General features: G+C 35.7%; 1 pseudogene; it reads left to right on the plus strand.

Moving 5' to 3' along the window:
• LOC123583713 overlaps positions 1-19088 on the plus strand; it is a 39698-nt pseudogene that overhangs the window by 16844 nt on the left and 3766 nt on the right.

A 19088-nucleotide genomic window follows, 5' to 3' on the forward strand; every position in this document is an offset into this window, starting at 1 on the left:
TGAGCCACCCAGGCGCCCCTCACACCTTTTTTAATCCATTCATTCATCAATGGGTATTTAGGTTGTTTCCATATCCTGGATATTGGAAAAATCCCACAATAACTAATTCTATTGTGGTTATCATTTTGCAATATATTCATGTACCAAATCATCATGTTTCACACTTAAAACTTACACATTAAATGTCAAGTATATCTCAGTACAGCTGGGGGCATGGTGAATAAGTGCTAGAGGCTCACTGAGCAACTGTAGGAGATAGAACTCCTTCCCCTACTCTGATTTGGATGCTTTGAAAAACTGCGATAGATGCTGTCATAGTGGAAGAACACTAAATACAAATGGGTGTAAGGAGAAGTACTGTAATTAATTGAAGGTCACAATGAATTTAGAGTTGGAGTCAATTGAGATGTCATCACCACAGGAAAATAATGCTTCAAAGGGATATGAAGTTTTATAAATTTTAAAATATAAATCAGCAGGTAATTTGTTCTAGAAGTCCAATACAAAATTTCCATCAAAATAGAAAAGGAGAAAAGCTTTACCACTATAAATTCATGTATGCTGTATTTCTCCTCCACTCAATGTTTACTCTTGCAGTTGTTGCTACCTGAGAATCCTATATTTCATAAGTCCTTTAGGAAAAGGCAAAATGGTGAGGTCAGGGGGGAAAGTGTCCATGTTGCCACACTCCATGGGGGCAATTATATGTATAAAGCCAAATTTGTTTGCCCAGCTGTGCTGCTGGGGAGTAGGTGGGACTCATGTTCTCCCCTCTATTCCACGTCAGAATGTTAAGCCCACCCCCTTAGGTAAAGTTTCTTCACTTAAGACCTCAGATAGTCTTAGGCTCCCCTAAGTTTCACTTCAAAATGGAGCAAACAGAGCCACATCAGGGCCCAGGCAGGCACCGTCTGTGCAGAATGGTCCAGACTACACACATAATTCAATTCCCCTAATTTGGTGCACCTTTCCTTGGCTGCAATAACTTGCCTGGTACTTATGACACTTGTTTAAAATCAACTCTCCAATTCTAGGACATCTAGGGGAATATTAGACACTAACCAACAATAATCAGAAAACACCCCTGGATTGTGTGGAATAAAGTCACGTTTTAAGAGAAAGAGTCATAAACTACATCTTAAGTCTAAAAGCATTTGCTTAGGATTCTGAGAATTTTTACAAATAAATTTTTATTAAAATGTCCCTTAAAAATAAATAATCATGTCTATAATTTTTTGTATTTTGGAAATCCCAATCCATTGACATCAATAGAATTTTTTAGTTGAAAGAAAATGGAGTAAACAGTGCAAGCATAATAATGATGCATAAACCAATGGGTTCTAATATTACCTTACTCACTTTGCCTTAAAATGAAATTTTTTTCATTGATATACTTGAACTTTGATTAATCACTACCAATTGTTTGGTCAATATGGTGACACTCCTTACTTTCAAATCACCAATTCCAAATAGACAAATTTCTTTTAAATTGGGTTCATAATCATAAATTTTCTTCCCTACAAGAACTAAATTACTCAACCACAAATATTACTTGAGTATTTATTTTGTCCACATCACAGAAAAAGACAGTGTATGGGATACACAGGTATTTGTAATTCTTCCTCTCAAATACTTTATAATACTGATGAGGAGATAAGTCATACACAAGAATGACAGGTATAGATATAAAAAGTCAGTATCCATGAAATGGCCCCAACAGGAAGGGCTTAGGAGAATCAAAAGTGAGAGGAATACCCATGTACAGTGGTATGAAGAAAAGTCTCCTGGAGGAAATGGACCGAGAGCTGTATAAGAGGGAGCCATGAAGAGTTTAACAAATGGAAAAACATATGCTTTCTTGAGTGTGAAGGTGATGCTAAAAAAAGGGAGATCAATGACTATCCTCTACACCAAGAGCTAGCTTTTAAATTGTTAATGGTTGTATGTAGCTTCATAATGTACTGACTTTGATTTTAATCAATTTAAATTTTATTTTAATACAATTTCTCATATAAAGAATTTCCATTCTGATCTCATCTTCCTAGATATTCTACATAGCTTCTTTCTTAGCCAGTATCCATATTTCTATAATTCCTATGACTAGAACTAATCATTCTCAAGAGTTCTCTTAATTCTGCAGGATCCTATAATCATATGATCTTTTTCAGAGTTCCCCGGGTGATGTTTTAGTCTCCATCTTTTTTATCTTTTATAGCCTGTTTTACTATTAGAACTAGATCCAACAAGCCCCATTGTGTCTCTGTTAAACATAAACGAGAAATAGAAGACTGGAGATACCACCAAAACATAGTTTGCAGAATTTTTTTTGAAAATATGGTGATGTTATAGATGAAGATTCAATTTTGGATATAAAAATCCTACAGCTCCCAGGATATCCTTGTCAGAACCACAACTGATCCTGTATCTAAATTTTCACAATTGGTGAGTAGAGCACACTCTGCTGGACAGAACTCTGAAATAGGGGGTAATTGTCCTTCATGGTTCCTGTTTTCCTCTTAGTCTTCCTACTCACCTCCACGTTCCCTTTGCCGTTTTAGAACCAAGCACTTTTTCCCTTTATTATTCTGACCCATTCTCTCTCGTTCCCTCTTTCTCTCCCTCTCTCTCTCCCTCCTGTCATACAGAACAGAAATTCTAGATATTGTTCCATAGTGAGATTTTAGGGACCTAATATGCTGTCCCCAGTGAATATTTCCACTTTAAGAGAGGACCACAGCAAGAGGGCAATGCTTTGCTCAAGAGAATGAGTTACTATAAAAATGGAATTAAAGTCACATAAGAGGTGAGGGCTTTGTTTTTAGAGACAGATAAGGAGGTTTTCAGTGATCATAGCAGGACTTATCTTCTTAGCACACCTCTTATTTCCCCTTTAGGCAGTGAGCTGGTCTATCTCTTCTAATGAATGAGTGGTGGTAGCAGTAATAAAAATAATAGCTAATGCATTGATGTTTATTAATATTAATAGGCTAACATGCATTGCACACAGATTTTTGCATGGATTGTCATGTAATCCCCATTATTATTACCCATTTAAAGATGAAAACATTGAAACATACAGAACTGAAAAATTCTCCCAAAGACCTGGGACTCAAATAGAGAAAGCGTAAACAACTAGGCCATGACTGCTAAGAATTAGTGGCCACTGACCCATAGGAAAAAGTAACCAGCCAATGGGCACATGTGATGCATGGCTCTGGGCCTTTGTCTTTGGCCAAATCCATCAGAGGTATCCTGTTCTTTTCTCTGACTTCTTGTCCCACCCTGGGCCAGGCTCTGCCTTCACACTTAGTTTTTCCAGCTGCCCGAGGCTGGACACCACTACAGTTTACCCCTCTTCCTACTTTTCTTACTCCTTTCCCTGCACCAGCTCAGCTACTCAAAAAGGAAACAAAGTAAGTGGCATAGTCCTCATGTCCTGTGAGATTCCAGGTGAGAGTTGGTTAGTCTAATTAACCATTATTGGTGCTCCAACTGCAACCACTTTAAACTTTCATACTTAACCATAACTGTTTTCTGTTACACAAGTGTTCAAAACGTGAAAGTTTCTGAAAAGTATAAACAGTGCTTTCAGAGAGCAATTTGTTTTGGAATCCAGGTTCACAGACTTTAAAGCTAGGAAAGATCTCAGGGGTCACCTGGAATTACCTCCTCACCATAGAGCCCAGGGAGCTCTAGTGACCTGGATGCAGTTTCACAGTTAGTTCATTCCAACAATAGGACACAGATTTTCTGACTTCCCTTCAGCAAAAATTTGTTCAGCAGAAATTTATATATATTTTATATTTTTTTATATATCAGGTACTGAGGGTACAAAAGGAACATAAAATCTAGTGCTCTGTCTACTCATGTGTCTTGGTTAGAGTCAGGTTGTAAACATTTTATGCTGAGAGCATCCTTGGCTGCTAAAAAAAAAAAAAAAAAAAAAAAAAAAGGTGATGTCTCCAGAGTCACAGCAAGAAAGTTCATTGAAAAGAGCAATGTTTCTCTTTCCTTTAAAAGAGAGTTAGCTTTTAATATGAACTGTTGGAGCAGGCAAAGGCTTCATGAAATATTTATTCATATATTCATAAGATAATCCAAACCCCCTTATTTTATCAGTGAAACCATCAGGAATCAGTGAAGCTACCTGGTTTTATGTTCTTTCCACCATACCTGTACCCTCTACCTTCTTCTGGTTAGAAGCAAAACAAATTTTTCAAAAAGAAAGAGTATGACATCCCAAGATGCTATGCCTTCCCAATCACAGAAACTTTTTTGCAATTTCCATCTGGGGAAGAAGGATGAATCAGAAGAGAAATAGGCATAAGGACACTGCATACCTTCCTCCGACAATTTTTTTATGTTGGTTGAGAAAGGAAAGAAATGAAAAGACAGAAACAGTTTTAAGAACCACTGCCTAAGCAAATGGCAGGTGTGATACCATCTGGATGGTTTCTGCTGGCAACATTAAGTAGTTACATGATCTCTTGACCCAGTATTAGATGTTGTCTCTGAGCTGTGGAAAATCTAACACAACCCTGACTTGAAGATAAAGATTAAAGATGGAAAGGTTTTCTAGCCCCCATGGTCAATGCTGACACCCAAGGATAATAATGCTACGATGACTATTTTTTTTTTTTTTTTGAGAACAAAAACCTGCAACAGGTCAAATTCTTTTTGTGCTTTATTTTCTAAACATGCAGCTAGTCCTATATTTTGATACTGTTTTCTATATAGCATTATCACTATTTCTTGCCTTCTCCTTGAAAACTGACTATTCATTATTTGCCGGTATTTGGAGACCAAATTTCAATCAATGTGGAATGTACTCCGCTGACATACATTTGACAATCCCCTGACTCTCAAAGATGCTCCACAGTGGAAACATAACTGTTATTGAGGGGTTAAAGCCAGTCTCCAGTCATTTCTCAGGCTTTGTGATATGCAGGAGAGCCTAAACGAAAGCATGAATAATGTTTTTTAATATACCAAAGGCTGACTGCCTTAAGTTGTTTTTCTCCCTGCTTGAACCAAAGCACAATAGAAGTTAAGTGTTTTATGCAATTCAAAATCCATTTCAAGACAAATGCCAACACTAAATTATGAATACTTTAAATAATGAAAATATGCATAAAAATATCACATTTTTAATGCCCACAAAAGTAGTAAATATTGGATAAAAAATAGACCCCTTCCAAACTATGAATATTCTGGAAAATAATTTAGTAATGAGTATGGAGACAGTTACTTAGCATGGAAGTGCCCGTTAGGGTGACAATATCAAAGACTGGCTTTATATTTAGATTGTGAAGACGGCTCTCTCTTGTGATTGTTTTCTTTAAAAATATCTATTGAACACCGTGTGCCAGTCACTTTCATATGAGGAGACTAGATCTAATATTTATTGAGCACCCACTATGTACCAGGAACTCTACATATTGACTTCACTAAATCCTCATGACAATTCTTTGAGCCAGATATTGGTTTGAGTCATGTGAAATTTCCATTTTCATAGGTCAAAAAGGCCGAATATTAGAAAATTCTTAGAGTCTGACCTGAATGTTAATATTTTTATTTTATACGTGGTTCACAGAAAGATAAATAAGTTAAAGTTTATATACCAAATACATGGAAGTGTTGGGACTTCAAATCAGACTCTTATCACCCAACTACATTTGACTTTACCTTAAAAATTGTTATTAAGCTGAAAGGATCCCACAGCCCCCCAAACTATAAATCAACTGCCCCACTCCTATCCAAGCCAAAACACCTGAATGGTTTGTGTCTTGTCTTCAGTTTACAGATTTGATTATATTAAAATCCTAATTTCTCTACACCCCTATTGCCCGTGTTTCATTAGCTTCATTATGACTATAGTCATTGTATTTTCTGAACCAAACTTTGGAACATGTGATCAGAGAGAAACACAGATATTTATGAGGAAAAGGATATAAAATAATTATGATTGATTCCACTGAGAAATTCTGGAAGAATGCTCTTTACAAACACATCACTTGCACACACTGTAGTTTAACTGTTTTGTAGGTGGCTGGCACATTCTACTTGTGGCTCCCTTAGGGCAGGTTTTATTTTACTGCTATTTGTGGAACACCTGTAATTTTGCACACAAAATCACTAGAGCACTTCTAGTGGTAGACAGAGGCAATTGGGAGCATGTTGGCAAGCAGTGTGCTAGACAGTAGGACTAAGACATTCTCCTTTCTTTCAAAAACTCTGCAGAAGTACTGAGCACTCACGGGACAACTACTTATCAAGTACTTTTGATGCATAAGGTATTTTGTTAGATGATGTATAATATATGCTGTATATGACATGCATAATATCTTCTAAGAAAAGGGAAATATCTGATCAAGTCTTGAAAGTAAATTAGGCAGAGGATAGTTAAGATCCATGGGTCTCAAACTAGCATGGATCAATATTTCCTGAAGGGCTTGTTAAAACACAGATTGCTGGGTCCACCCCAGAGTTTCACATTCAGTAGATGTGAGGTGAGGCACAGGAATTTGCATTTTAACAAATTCCCAAATTGTGCTCATACTGCTGATCTAGCAACCATGCTTTGAGAACCACTCATATGGACCACTGAAGATAGAGGAAGTAGAATGAGCAATACCACAGATGATGGAATCAACATAAGGAGTGTGGCCTGTCTGGAATATAAATATAGCTATTAAGCTGCTCTGACTTGCTCCATCTGAAGACAATCTACCTCATTGCAGCCTGGGGCATTCTCCTAGATGTGCACAACCTTGGCATCTGGCAGAATGAGAGACAGTTGAAATCATTCATCCATCCAAGTTAGAAGCCTTAAGCGAGTATCCAACAGGAGTCACTCCCTTACCTCCCATATTTCTATTGTTCGTCTCTGTAGAGTTCTTTATTAAGGTCAATTGAGTCTTTAGGCCTCCCTGGGGAAAAAAAAATATTTAAGGTACTCAAGGGTCTTGTTGCTTTATAAGACTTTTCAAGAACTCTTACATTGTAATTTAGCCATATAAAGCTAAAAGAAAGCTATAACTTTATTTCACAACTATTCAAAAGCTTGTTTCCAAAAATCTGTAGAAATCAAATTTTCTAATCTCCCCCCCACCTCCGCTAAAGCCAGCCTTTAATCTACTCTGTCACTTTAATCTACTCTGTTTTCCGGTGAACTTTAACTTCAAATGATACAAGACGTTTGTCTCACAATCTCTCACCAGTTACAGGCCTCTGCATATTTAAGCCTCATCTTGTGTTGTTGATTTAAACAAAGTGACAAGTCTGAGGCTTAATTAATATTTTCTAGATTGATTAATGGACCTTGATCCACACACTACAGCTCAGCTAAGACATAGTTGAGCTCATGTTTCATAAAGCACATTCAGTGAGGTAGCACTACTACATGTTATCTCTGTCTTACCAAATTGAATCCATAAAGTAAACAGTGTGACTAATGGGCAACTCTCATAATAGAGACTATATTATCTGATTCAGTGGGGAAAAAAAGACCCCCGCAAATAAAACCTTACATCATCAAAAAAAGAAATCCTACCTCTATGCATCTTTTTCTATCTACCATCCATCTATTACCCACTCTATGAACAATGATCTTAATTCATAGAGCTCAGTTTTAATTCAGCAAGGACCAAACTAAAAAAAAAGTTGTCAGGTGTCAAAAAAGCAGTGGAATATCCAGGACAATAAAATGAAAGAATAAAAACAAGAAGGCAGATGACAAAAATTGCCTTACTAAAAAAAGCAAAGAGGAATTGTCATAATATATTTTAAAGGTAATAATAATAATAAAGCTATTAAAAAGTCATTTATACTTTTCCCCTTACAGAGAGACATTAAAAGTTCTGTATAAACATGGGAAAGAGCTTCAGAATTCCCTTTTCCTACAGATGAAAGGACCTACTGCCCAAGGAATTATTTGCATTTTAGAGATAGCCCCTAAATGTTCACAGAATGTCACAGTGAAACAGAAGGAAGACCTCACTCTTCCAGGGATGTTCTGATTATTTACTTAGGATTATGTCTGCTTTTTAAAAAAATGTAATCACTTATAATGTGGAACACGTCTAAAACAGAATAACTTAACATTAAAAATATACAGTAAGGAGCATTCTAATTAGTAACTAGAGCTATACATTTCCCCTAAAGACAAAAAAGGATTTAAAAATTTCAGGTTAGCAAAAATGACTCTTCAGTTTGGCCACATATCAGTATATATAAGCACATAATTCTTCGTCCCAAGGTATTTTCTCTTAATTTATTCTATTTATATGACCTACAATAAAGTTGAGTGCAAGCAGATAAGCAAATATATGATTTGCATTTGTGTACAATAAAATGTCAACAATTTAGAATCAACTAAATTAGACTCCCATAAGTTAACCAGGTTGGGACTGAAGTTTGGACCATCTTTCCAAAATAATTTACTAAGCAAATCAATAGTGCAAACACAATTACAAGACACTTTTTAAGCACATTATTATATTAATTCTTCGTGTGCCAATGATACTCCCAATGGCAAACCAGCCTTATTTATTTTTACAGTTAAGCACAGAACAACCTTCACCAGCACTTGTTAGTTCTCATGCCTGTGTGTTTTTAAATTACTCCATGTCTTAAGTGATTTGGGCCTCACAGACAAATCCTACACATGGTGCCTGTGTTTCCTCCCATCATTGTAGGTTTGCCCCCAACCACAACAGCAACATAAGAGCGCTAACGCCTGCTCCCATGGAAATCAGGCGGAAAACTCTGAGTCCAAAAGCAGAGGAAAAGAAGAAACTGGGAGAAGTAAGGAGTCAGACCCCAAAGCAGCCTTCAGGAACAGCTATCCTGCACTGACCACCACCCCTCCCAAAGGCTCTCCTACTGAGCTGTGTGTTCATTTCCTAGGACTGCCGTAACAAATTATTCCAAGCCAGGTGTCTTTAAACAAGAGAAACTTACTCTCTCACAGTTCTATATGTCAGAAGCCCAAAATCAAGGCTTTCCAGGGCCACATTCTAGAGGAGAAAGCCCTTCCCTTGCCTCTTGCATCCGTGCTGTGGCTCCTGGTGTTCTGTGGTTTGTGACAGCATAGCTCCAGGCCCTGCCTCTGTCTTCACGTGGCCTTCCTCTCTTTGTGTTAGCAGACTGCTTTGCAGTTGACAAAGCTCCCCCATTTGATAGTGATACTCAGTAAATAAGGTGCTAATATTTTCATTTTGCAGAAGAGGGGGCTAAGATTACTTAGCTAGGTAGAAGGAGATTCGAATATTAATCAAACTCAGGTTCAAACCCCATGATATTCCTACCATACCAAGCTATTCCTCTCTTCTCTCACATACATACTGGCTAAAATATTTTCAAGACATTTTTCCATGGGCAGTGAATTACCACTCATTACCAATATATGGAATATCAAGGATCTTCTTTTATCTAAAAGAACCAATATATTCCTGAAGTGGCTTTGGACAGGTTCTTCAGCTAACCCAGACAGTGGTTCTCAACCATAGATGCACATCAGAATCTCCTGGAAGTGGGGCCAAGCCCTGTGTATGTTTAACCCAGTAATTCCGTCCAGGTGCAGCCAGAGTTGAGAACCCTGGAATATGGGATTTTAGACCTTAGTTTACTATTTGATATATTGCACACACACATGCACACAATGACTTTTCATTGTTATGGTTTTCTAAAGGCAAAAGTAACAATCCCAACAACATCTTTTGTACAAAAAGATAACATTTTTAACCAAACTATTGTGACAATAAAGACACTAGTACAATCCTGACTGTCAGATCTACTGCTGGTCATCAGGAGCCCTGGATATTACTCAGGACATTCTCTTTTCCATAGAGTGTCTAGGCTCTAGGGTCCAATTCTGCGATGAAGATGTCCAGTGCTCTGCTAGGGAGAAGACAGACAGAGGTTTCTGTCCCTGATTCTAGCTATTTCATCACTTCTGTGAATGGGTTATTTTAGTAGTTTCTGTAAGCCTAAGGGCTTTTATTCACCATGTCTATAATTACAAATCAATCCAGTTGCCCAAAAAGCAAATGTTTGTAGTATTAGTTCTGAAGAAACATTTATCCGGTGCTCCTAATAAAACAACAGTTTAACTACAGTGAGCAGTGTTCAGAGACACCTGTCCAGTAGGCATAATATCAGTTTCACAGTGTGGGTTGTCAGTGTCCATCAAAGTTATGGTATCCCATACCAGCAAAACATTATAGAGTAACTCAGCTACAAAGTATTCAGTCATTTAAAAAAACAAAAGCAAAAAGCAAAAAACAAGAAGATCCTGCCATTTGCAAAAATGTGGATGGACCTTGAGGGCATTATGCTAAGTGAAATAAGTCAGAGATAACAAATACATATGATCTCACTTATATGTGGGATCTAAAAAAGACAAAACTCATAGAAAAGGAGATTAGACTCATGGTTACAAAAGGTGGGGAATGGGGGAGGGGGAATTAATTGGAGGAAGGTGGTCAAAAGGTATAAATTTCCACTTATAAAATAAATAAGTACTAGGGATATAATGTACAGCATGGTGACTATAGCTAACACTGCTGTAGGCTACATGGGAACACTGTTAAGAGAGTAAGTCCTAAGAATTCTCATCACAAGGAAAAAAATTTTTGCTTTTTTTACATTCTTTTTTTATTGTATCTGTATGAGGTGACGGGTGTTAACTAAACTTACTGTGATAATCATTTCACAATACGTGTAAATCAAATCATTATGCTGCACAGCTTAAACTTACACAGTGCTGTATGTCAGTTCTATGTCAATAAAACTGGAAATTTTTTTTAATTTTTTAAAAATAAGATAAAAAAAAAGAATTTCACAAGAAGACAGGTGGCCTAAAGGCCAAGTGGTCTGCTCCTGAATAGATGGATAGGAGGACAGCTACAGCAGCATTTCTTGAACTGGAGTCCATACCCTCACATCTCACCCTCACTGAAAAATTATGTACAAAAAGCTGAATGCGAAATTCAGTTCAGTTTGTGCACATCAGAATTTTTCAGGGAACAATGCCTATGTAGATTTATCAGATTCTCAGAGGGGTTTGTCACTCCAAAATGACTTGGAATCACTGTTATCAAAGAATACACAGTCTGTATGTTTTCCTATAAATTCCTTTTCTCTCAAATGAGATTTGATAGTCCTTTGTTCACTCACATGGCCTTATCCCCCAGTGTAGATCCTTGCATGACACAAGCTTTCAATAAATCTGTACAGGGTAAATGAAAGTTGAACAGGAGAGAGTGTGTGTTCACATTGGCTGAAAGGACCTGGAAGTGATGCCTTCTCTGTGGCTTTAACAGTCACCTGGCCTGAGGATAGTTGAAGACCCTGCCAAAGAGGTCTTGAATAGAAGGGGAGTAAGGAAGTGTCCAAAGGCAAGGCCCAAACTCTCCCCGGAAGTTATTTGTAAATATCTCCAGTACTTAGATAAATGAATGATCAAGGGCTCAAAGTTCCTCACCATACATCAAGATTACCATAATTTTAGTGGCATTTATATCGCTTGCCTACAGAAGTATGCCAGCCTATCAAATTATGTATGTGTGTTCGATGGCAATGGATGGCAATATTGATATACATTTTCCTCTTAAATGGACTGATCACTCATTTAGCTGTCATCTCGCATCTGCCACTGAAAACAGAGAAGACAAATTGAGTCCATTTTTCAAATTCGGCAGAGTTATTTATTTTGTTAGGCATAACATATTCATCTCTGCTAGTTTTCATATGGCAGCAAGACAGTCAAGCCATCCAGTTGTAAAACTAATTAACAGAAACAACCTTTGAATTACTAAACTGGCAGTCTCATGTTGCTGACAGATTATCACGGGAGTACTGAGTTGTAAAAATTATTATTAAAATAAATCCAGGTTTTCATTTTATTATAGGAAAGGGATTTCTAACCAAAAATTCTTTTTTAACTGAGGTAAAACTGGTATATAACATTTTATTAGTTTCAGGTGTACAACATAATAATTTGATACTTGCATGCATTACAAACTGATCACCATAATAGTTACCATCCATCACCATTGACCCCCTTCACCCTTTTTTACCCATCCTTTAACCTCCTTCCCCTCTGATAACCAGCACCCCCCATTCTGTTCTCTGCATCTATGAGTTTTATTTTGTTTGGCCACTTGTTTTGTTTTTTAGATTTCACATACAAGTGAAATCATACAGTATTTGTCTTCGTCTGACATTTTCACTTACTTTAGTGCCCCCAAGGTCTATATGTGTTGTCGCAAATTTCAAGACTCCCTTCTTCTTTTGTGGCTTAGTACTCCATTGTACATATATATAACATCTTCTTTATCCATTCATCCACTGATGGACACTTAGGTTGTATACGTATCTTAATTAAAAATTCTTTGTTGTTATTTGGCAAGGGGAACTTGCAGTATTTTTCACTTTGTAGTTTTTCTCATGTGTCAAATAACATCAGAAAAGATGTCATTTTGGTGTTCTGCTCAGAAAAGAATAAACTCTGAATAAAAAGAAAGAAAATGATAACTTCTAAATAACCTATACCTGTTCAAGAACATAGATACCTCCATGGTGATGTGACGGGGGAAATTTTCATACAGTTAAGATTTTAAAAATGAATCTAAAGATTATCCTTGAAACATGAATTCTCACCTTCTTTCATGATTTTTTTCCTCCACCTGTCTTCCTTCCAAATGAAAACTCTAGCTATTTAGGGTTCTTCTCTTTGCATCAGAAAGCAGTTTCTACAGGAGCACCATATTGATTTCTCCTTAAAGATCAGAATCCTCTGTTGCTCAAAAACCACTAAATATGTTTACCTCAGAAAATGGAGAATGGGGTCCATTTTGTCATCTCCATTTAAAAGCACTAAAGAGACAGACAAAACATGAACTCCCTGAAGACCACTTCAACATGTACTGCTCAGTCACGTGTATCTCTTTCAAAATGCTTTTTTTTTAGTGCCCCTTATTCTCTCCTTTCACAAAAAATGATTTTGTACAAAGCTATTATAAAGTGATTTGTTCATTGAAAAATTGCTTGAGGAACAGTATTTTATATATGCTAAGAAATAACCAGCCAAGTTACTCCACAGTCAGTTTCTAAAACACCTCCAGTCTACCAAGGGCAGAACTACAGGAAACTCAGTGAATATTATTTTTGGTACATTAATAAACATTGTAGAGCCATGTCCAGCCCAAGAATGATTCCTGGAAATTAAGTGTATAATTTTCTTGCCCTAAAGAAACACAATTCACAGAAAGCTCTGAGATAAACATGTATCATAAACACCGGGTCCCATACCACAATTGCACAATTCAACCCACCCACCTCACCCTAATGCCAGCCCTGTGTGAACCTGCCTTTATTTAACATACTGATACTTTGTACATTGTAGTTTTCTGTGTTAATTTTGATTTTTAAAATATTGTCATCTGAGTAACTATGCTAGTGGTGACAGTAGCATAACATGCAGACTTGTTAAATCGCTATGCTGTACGCCTAAAACTCATGTAACATTGTGCGTCAGCTATACTTCCATTATATACATATATAAATATAATATATTTAAATATAAAATAAATAATATATTTAAATAAAATTTATTTATTTATTTATTTATTTATTTATTTATTTATTAGCTTCATTACTGAGTTCTCTGGCCTGCCTTTAAGTCTCGCACTTAAGCAAGTACTGCACTCACCAAATGGTCCCAGCCCCAACCATGACCTCTACAGGGTCAGCCCTGAATTTCTCTGCCAGAGTGAAGGATCATGTATAATGTGGATGGTTCTTTAAAATAAAGAATAACTTCAGGGTGCCTGGGTGCCACAGTCAATTAAGTGTTCGACTCTTGATCTCAGCTCAGGTCAGGATCTCACGGTTCTTGAGTTCGAGCCCACATGGGGCTGTGCGCTGATGGCACGGAGCCTGCCTGAGATTCTGTCTCTCCTTCTCTCTGCTCCTCCTCCCAGCCTTGTACTTACTCTCTCTCAAAGTAAATTTAAAAACTTAAAAATAAATAAATAAAATAAAATATAGAATAACTTCTATTGTTTTTTCCTCCTACAACCGTACCAATACATATCCATTGTGTTTACTTAGGAAAAAAAAGAAAAGAAAGTGAAAACAACCTTAGTCCCTCCACTTAGCAATAACCACTGTTAATAACCTGCTGTATATCTTTCTAGACTGATTTTTATGTTTATGTTAACATGATAGATGATATATAAAAACTGAATATTTAAAAGCCATGGTTATATAACAATTTTCTAGATTAGCCATGATTTAAAAGCAATGGCATCATTTCATTTTTTACAAATTCACTAATATATTTAGTTTTTTAAATACAGTCTCTCTGTGAATGTGGAGGATTTCAGTGTCTATATACATCAGGCTTTCCTCAGCATTACAAGCAGCTTTCAATGAAACTTTTACAAGTAAGAAGGAGTAGGCACCTAAGTTGTTACAATTAAAGTAAGACTCCTGTCCTCAAATGAAAGTATAATCAAATGGGAGATAATGTCATGTATCCGAATTCATAAATCAGAAACTGATGCAGTGCCCCAAGTAAATGCTACAAACAGCAAGTTCCAACACTCATTTAAAAGCATAATGATAATCTCTCTCTCTCTTTCTCTCTCTCTTGCTCTCTATATCTAAATACATCTCTATTTATCCACTTATCTATCTATACACTTAATCCATAAGTGCTTAACTACAAGTGTTATCACTCCCACTAATATTCCTATCACAAGCATAGTCAATAACATTATGAATTCTGATATCAGAGAGCCCCGGTTTGACACCAAATGTGTATTTTTGGGAAAGTTACAAGAGTGCTTTAATCCTAAATGTTCACATCTGTTAAGTATCATAAAAATACCTATCTTTATGAGGTTGCTGCAAGAATTAAATAAAATAATCTTTATAAATGCTTACCATAATATGTACCATGAGTAGGCATTCTATGCACCTAAATTGTTATAATTGAAGTAAGACTTCTATCCTCAAAGGAAAGCACAAATGGGAGGAAAAGCCATATATTCAAATAATAGAAATGTAGTAATGTAATGTGATTAAAAAAATATATGGCTAAATATAAGGGGAGTCAACCTTTGGCTCAGAATTTTAAATTCATGTTGTTAAATGGGCTTACTTTATAATCATTGTCTGTTTATGGAAGAACGCTTGAAGTATTAAGCAATATAATAGCCAAAAAGAAAATTAATACAGAAAAAAAACACATAAAATGTCTTCTTAGCTACTTTAGCTTTCCTTTTTCAATTAATTTTCCAATACTGAGAAAAAATAAAATATAAAGAGTGAAATTATACCATATAGTATACCTATTTGGCAAAGGTAATACATAAAAATCAAAACACAATCAGGAAATTATGAACAAAGCTAAGTGTTATAATAAAATAAAATCAATAAAACATAATTGATGTTTAAAACATGGATTCCATTTAGGCTTGTATCAGAATTAAGTTGAAACAGTATATACTCTATAAATATTTATTTATTTGACTCTCAGAAACCCTATAAATATCTATAATGAAGGTATATAGAACAGAAAAGTGTTAATCCCTAATCTGAAGTTTAAGTTACCACCAGAGAGTGCAATTAGGAAGAATTAAACTGCAACATTACAGAAGTTCCTCAAAAAAATAAAAATAGAACTATCATATGACCCAGCAATTCTACATATGGGTATTTTCTGAAGAAAATAATAACACTAATTTGAAAAGATATATGCACCCCCATGTTCACTGTAGTATTATTTACAATAACCAAGATATGGAAGCAACCTAAGTGTCCACTGATGAATGAATGAATGAATGAATGAAATGGTGGTATGTGTGTGTGTGTGTATGTGTGTGTGTGTGTATATATATATACATATATATATATATATATATATATATATATATATATATATATATAAAGGAATATCAGTCATCCATAAAAATAAAAAAGAAATCCTGCCATTTGTGATAACATGAATGGACCTTGGGAGCCTTATGCTAAGTAAAATAAGTCAGACAAAAAAAGAAAAATACCATGTGATCTCACTTATATGTGGAATCTAAAGAAAAAACAAAACAAAACAAAACAAAACAAAACAAAACAAAAAGTGAGCTCACAGATATAGACCACAGACCAGTGGTGGGGATGGGGAGTGGACAAAACAGGTGAAGGGGGCCAAAAGTTATACATTTTCAGTTATAAAATGAATAAATCATGGGGATGTAAGGTATAGTATGGTGACTATACCTAACAATACCGTATTGCATATTTAAAAGTAGCTAGGAGACCGGATCTTAAATGGACTCATCACAAGAAGAAAAACTAATTATGTATGATGATGGATGTTAACTAGACTTCCTGTGTTGATCATTTTACAGTATACACAAATATTAAGTCATTATGTTGTATACTTGAAACTGAAATAATTTTATGTCAATTATACCTGATTTAAAAAAAAATAAAAGAATCAAACTTAAATGATAAGACGTCATCTCTACCAACAACACCATCCAAGAGACTCTCAATCTCAGATTGACAGTTTCAAGTGCATCCAAAAGCCTAAGTATAAAGGTATAAATTCAAGAAAATGTGGCAAAATTGTGATTCTAGCCATTTAACCTTATTATGTGGTGCCTTGCGTGAAGAGTGTGCTATCATAAAAGGACTGAACAGCGCATTATAAAAGGGGAAATTAGAGAAACAAAATTCTAACACCACTCAGAGAACACCTTGATTATCAAAGAAGAATGTTCTGTCTCTGTATTGGTTGGAGATCTTTAATAAAGAAACATGGGTCAGATTAATGTAACTTCATGTCACTCATCATCAGCCTCATTTACCCAAATCCACTTATTATGGTGCCATTATGAATATAATGAGGTTTCCCAAGTACAGTTATGGCTTCCTCCTGCTAAGAGCTCCAGTGCCTTGGGGACCCTCAGGCTCTGCCTTCTACCCACCATTTTATTTTATTTAATGTTTATTTATTATTTTTGAGAGAGAGATAGAGACAGAGAGTGTGAGAGGAGTATGGCAAAGAGAGAGGGAGACACAGAATCTGAAGCGGGCTTCAAGGCTCCAAGCTGTCAACACAGAGCCCGATGCAGGGCTTGAACTCATGAACTGTGAGATCATGAATGACTTCAGCCTAAGTTGGATGTTTTAACCAAATGAGCCACCCAGGTGCCCCATCTGCCTACCATTTTAAACATACCCTTTGCATTATATATCTCTGCTTTTAATTTCATTCCTTCAAACTATGTTTCTTCCACTCTTCCCAGACCCTCTATAATCATCTTTCCATTCAGTTTTATCTTGAGTTCCATTTTTCTTATTCCTTTTGTCCAAAAAATAACCCATATCTGAATTATCCAAAGTTGTATGATTTCATTACCTAATGATGCCCTTTGATTTGTGTAATATCCCAGCCATTTTTCCGAACTTGATAGATTGTAATGTACTGTCACTTTCAGAACATGTGGAATAATTATCTATAATGATGGCAGTTTTATCCATCTCCAAATTGTTCTTATATGAGTAGTTCCAGACTAGATAAAATTCATGGAGATATGATTGAAGGAATCAAGGAGTCTCTTAGCATCTACATTGGATTTTGTCATAACAGAAAAGCAAGATAGTATTCAAAGACTATTAAATTGTGTTAAAAGGATACAAGCATCAAACTGAAGAGTCTAGCACTGGTGAAAGAAGAGATAATTTGAACATCCATGATAATAATAACTTCAATATTAAAACATCAAAGCTATTATTATGAATACATAATACTTAAAAAACCCACTTCTGTCCTTTAGGATGTACTAAGAAACGTGTCATTTTGTAAATGAGTAAAGAATCTAACCTTTTATATATAGACTATACTCAGGATAACCAAGTTGATGAAAGGAGTTTACTCTTTTAGAATTATCCGAGCTAATAAATTAAGAAGGAATGACAAACTTCTGCCTCCAAACATAATAAAGTAAAAAGGATTTGATTTTCCCTTCTAACATAAACAAGCAGATTAACTATATAAAATAGTAATTTTTAGATATTAGACAATAGATAGTGAAGAGTAGTTATCTTTAAGAGTGAAGAAACAAATGAGGTTAGCCCTACCATTGCCCCCAGGTCACTGCCTAATTGTTCATGTCCTGCAGGGAGGGAGAACCCAGATAAAGCCCTACAGCCTTTATGAGTTGAAGAGATAGCGATCAGAGTGCAGAGAAGCCAAGGCAGTTACAGCTTCTGAGGCAGAGTCATAGAGAGAGAAGCTACAGAGAGAGAGAAACTCAGAAATATACAGAGCGATCCAATTCCCTTGAATCTAAACACACACACACACACACACACACACACACACATATGAACATACATACATACATACATACATACATACACACATATATATATGAATAAGAAGATGAGGGTGGTAAAAGAACCAATGGAAAGTAACAAACCAAAATTCACTAGGGCCAAGAATTGTTTATATTCCCACCAGCCACAGTGGAAAGACCTCATAATACATTGGCATCAGATAAAATTCTCTTGAGGGTATCACATTAACTAGTGAAGTGAAAATAATCCTAGACTAAACACTGCTCTTGACCCATTCTAACCAACTTAAAATCAAGCCAAAGAAAGGCCAAATTGATTCCAAATAACTGCATGTCAGAAAAAAAAGTCCAACACTTCCTAAAGGGATGAAATAATATCTAGGACTCCAGAATGTAAAATTCACAATGTTTAGCATCCAATCAAAAATTATGAGGAAGCAAAGAAGGAGAAACATCTGAGCAATAACCAGGGGGAAAAAAAATCAACCAATTGAAATAGTCATAAATGACAGAAATGATGGAATTAACTGATAAAAGTCTTAAAACCCTTACTATAAATATATTCTAAATGTTCCAGAAGGTAGAGAGAAACATGCATATTATGGAGACATAAATGTAAGATATAAAATACAGCCAAATAGAAATTTTAGAGATTACAAAAAAATCTCTACAATAAAAACTACAGTGTAAGAGACTGATAATATATTAGATATT

The sequence above is a fragment of the Leopardus geoffroyi genome, chromosome B3, assembly GCF_018350155.1.
Source record: "Leopardus geoffroyi isolate Oge1 chromosome B3, O.geoffroyi_Oge1_pat1.0, whole genome shotgun sequence".
Taxonomy (NCBI): domain Eukaryota; kingdom Metazoa; phylum Chordata; class Mammalia; order Carnivora; family Felidae; genus Leopardus; species Leopardus geoffroyi.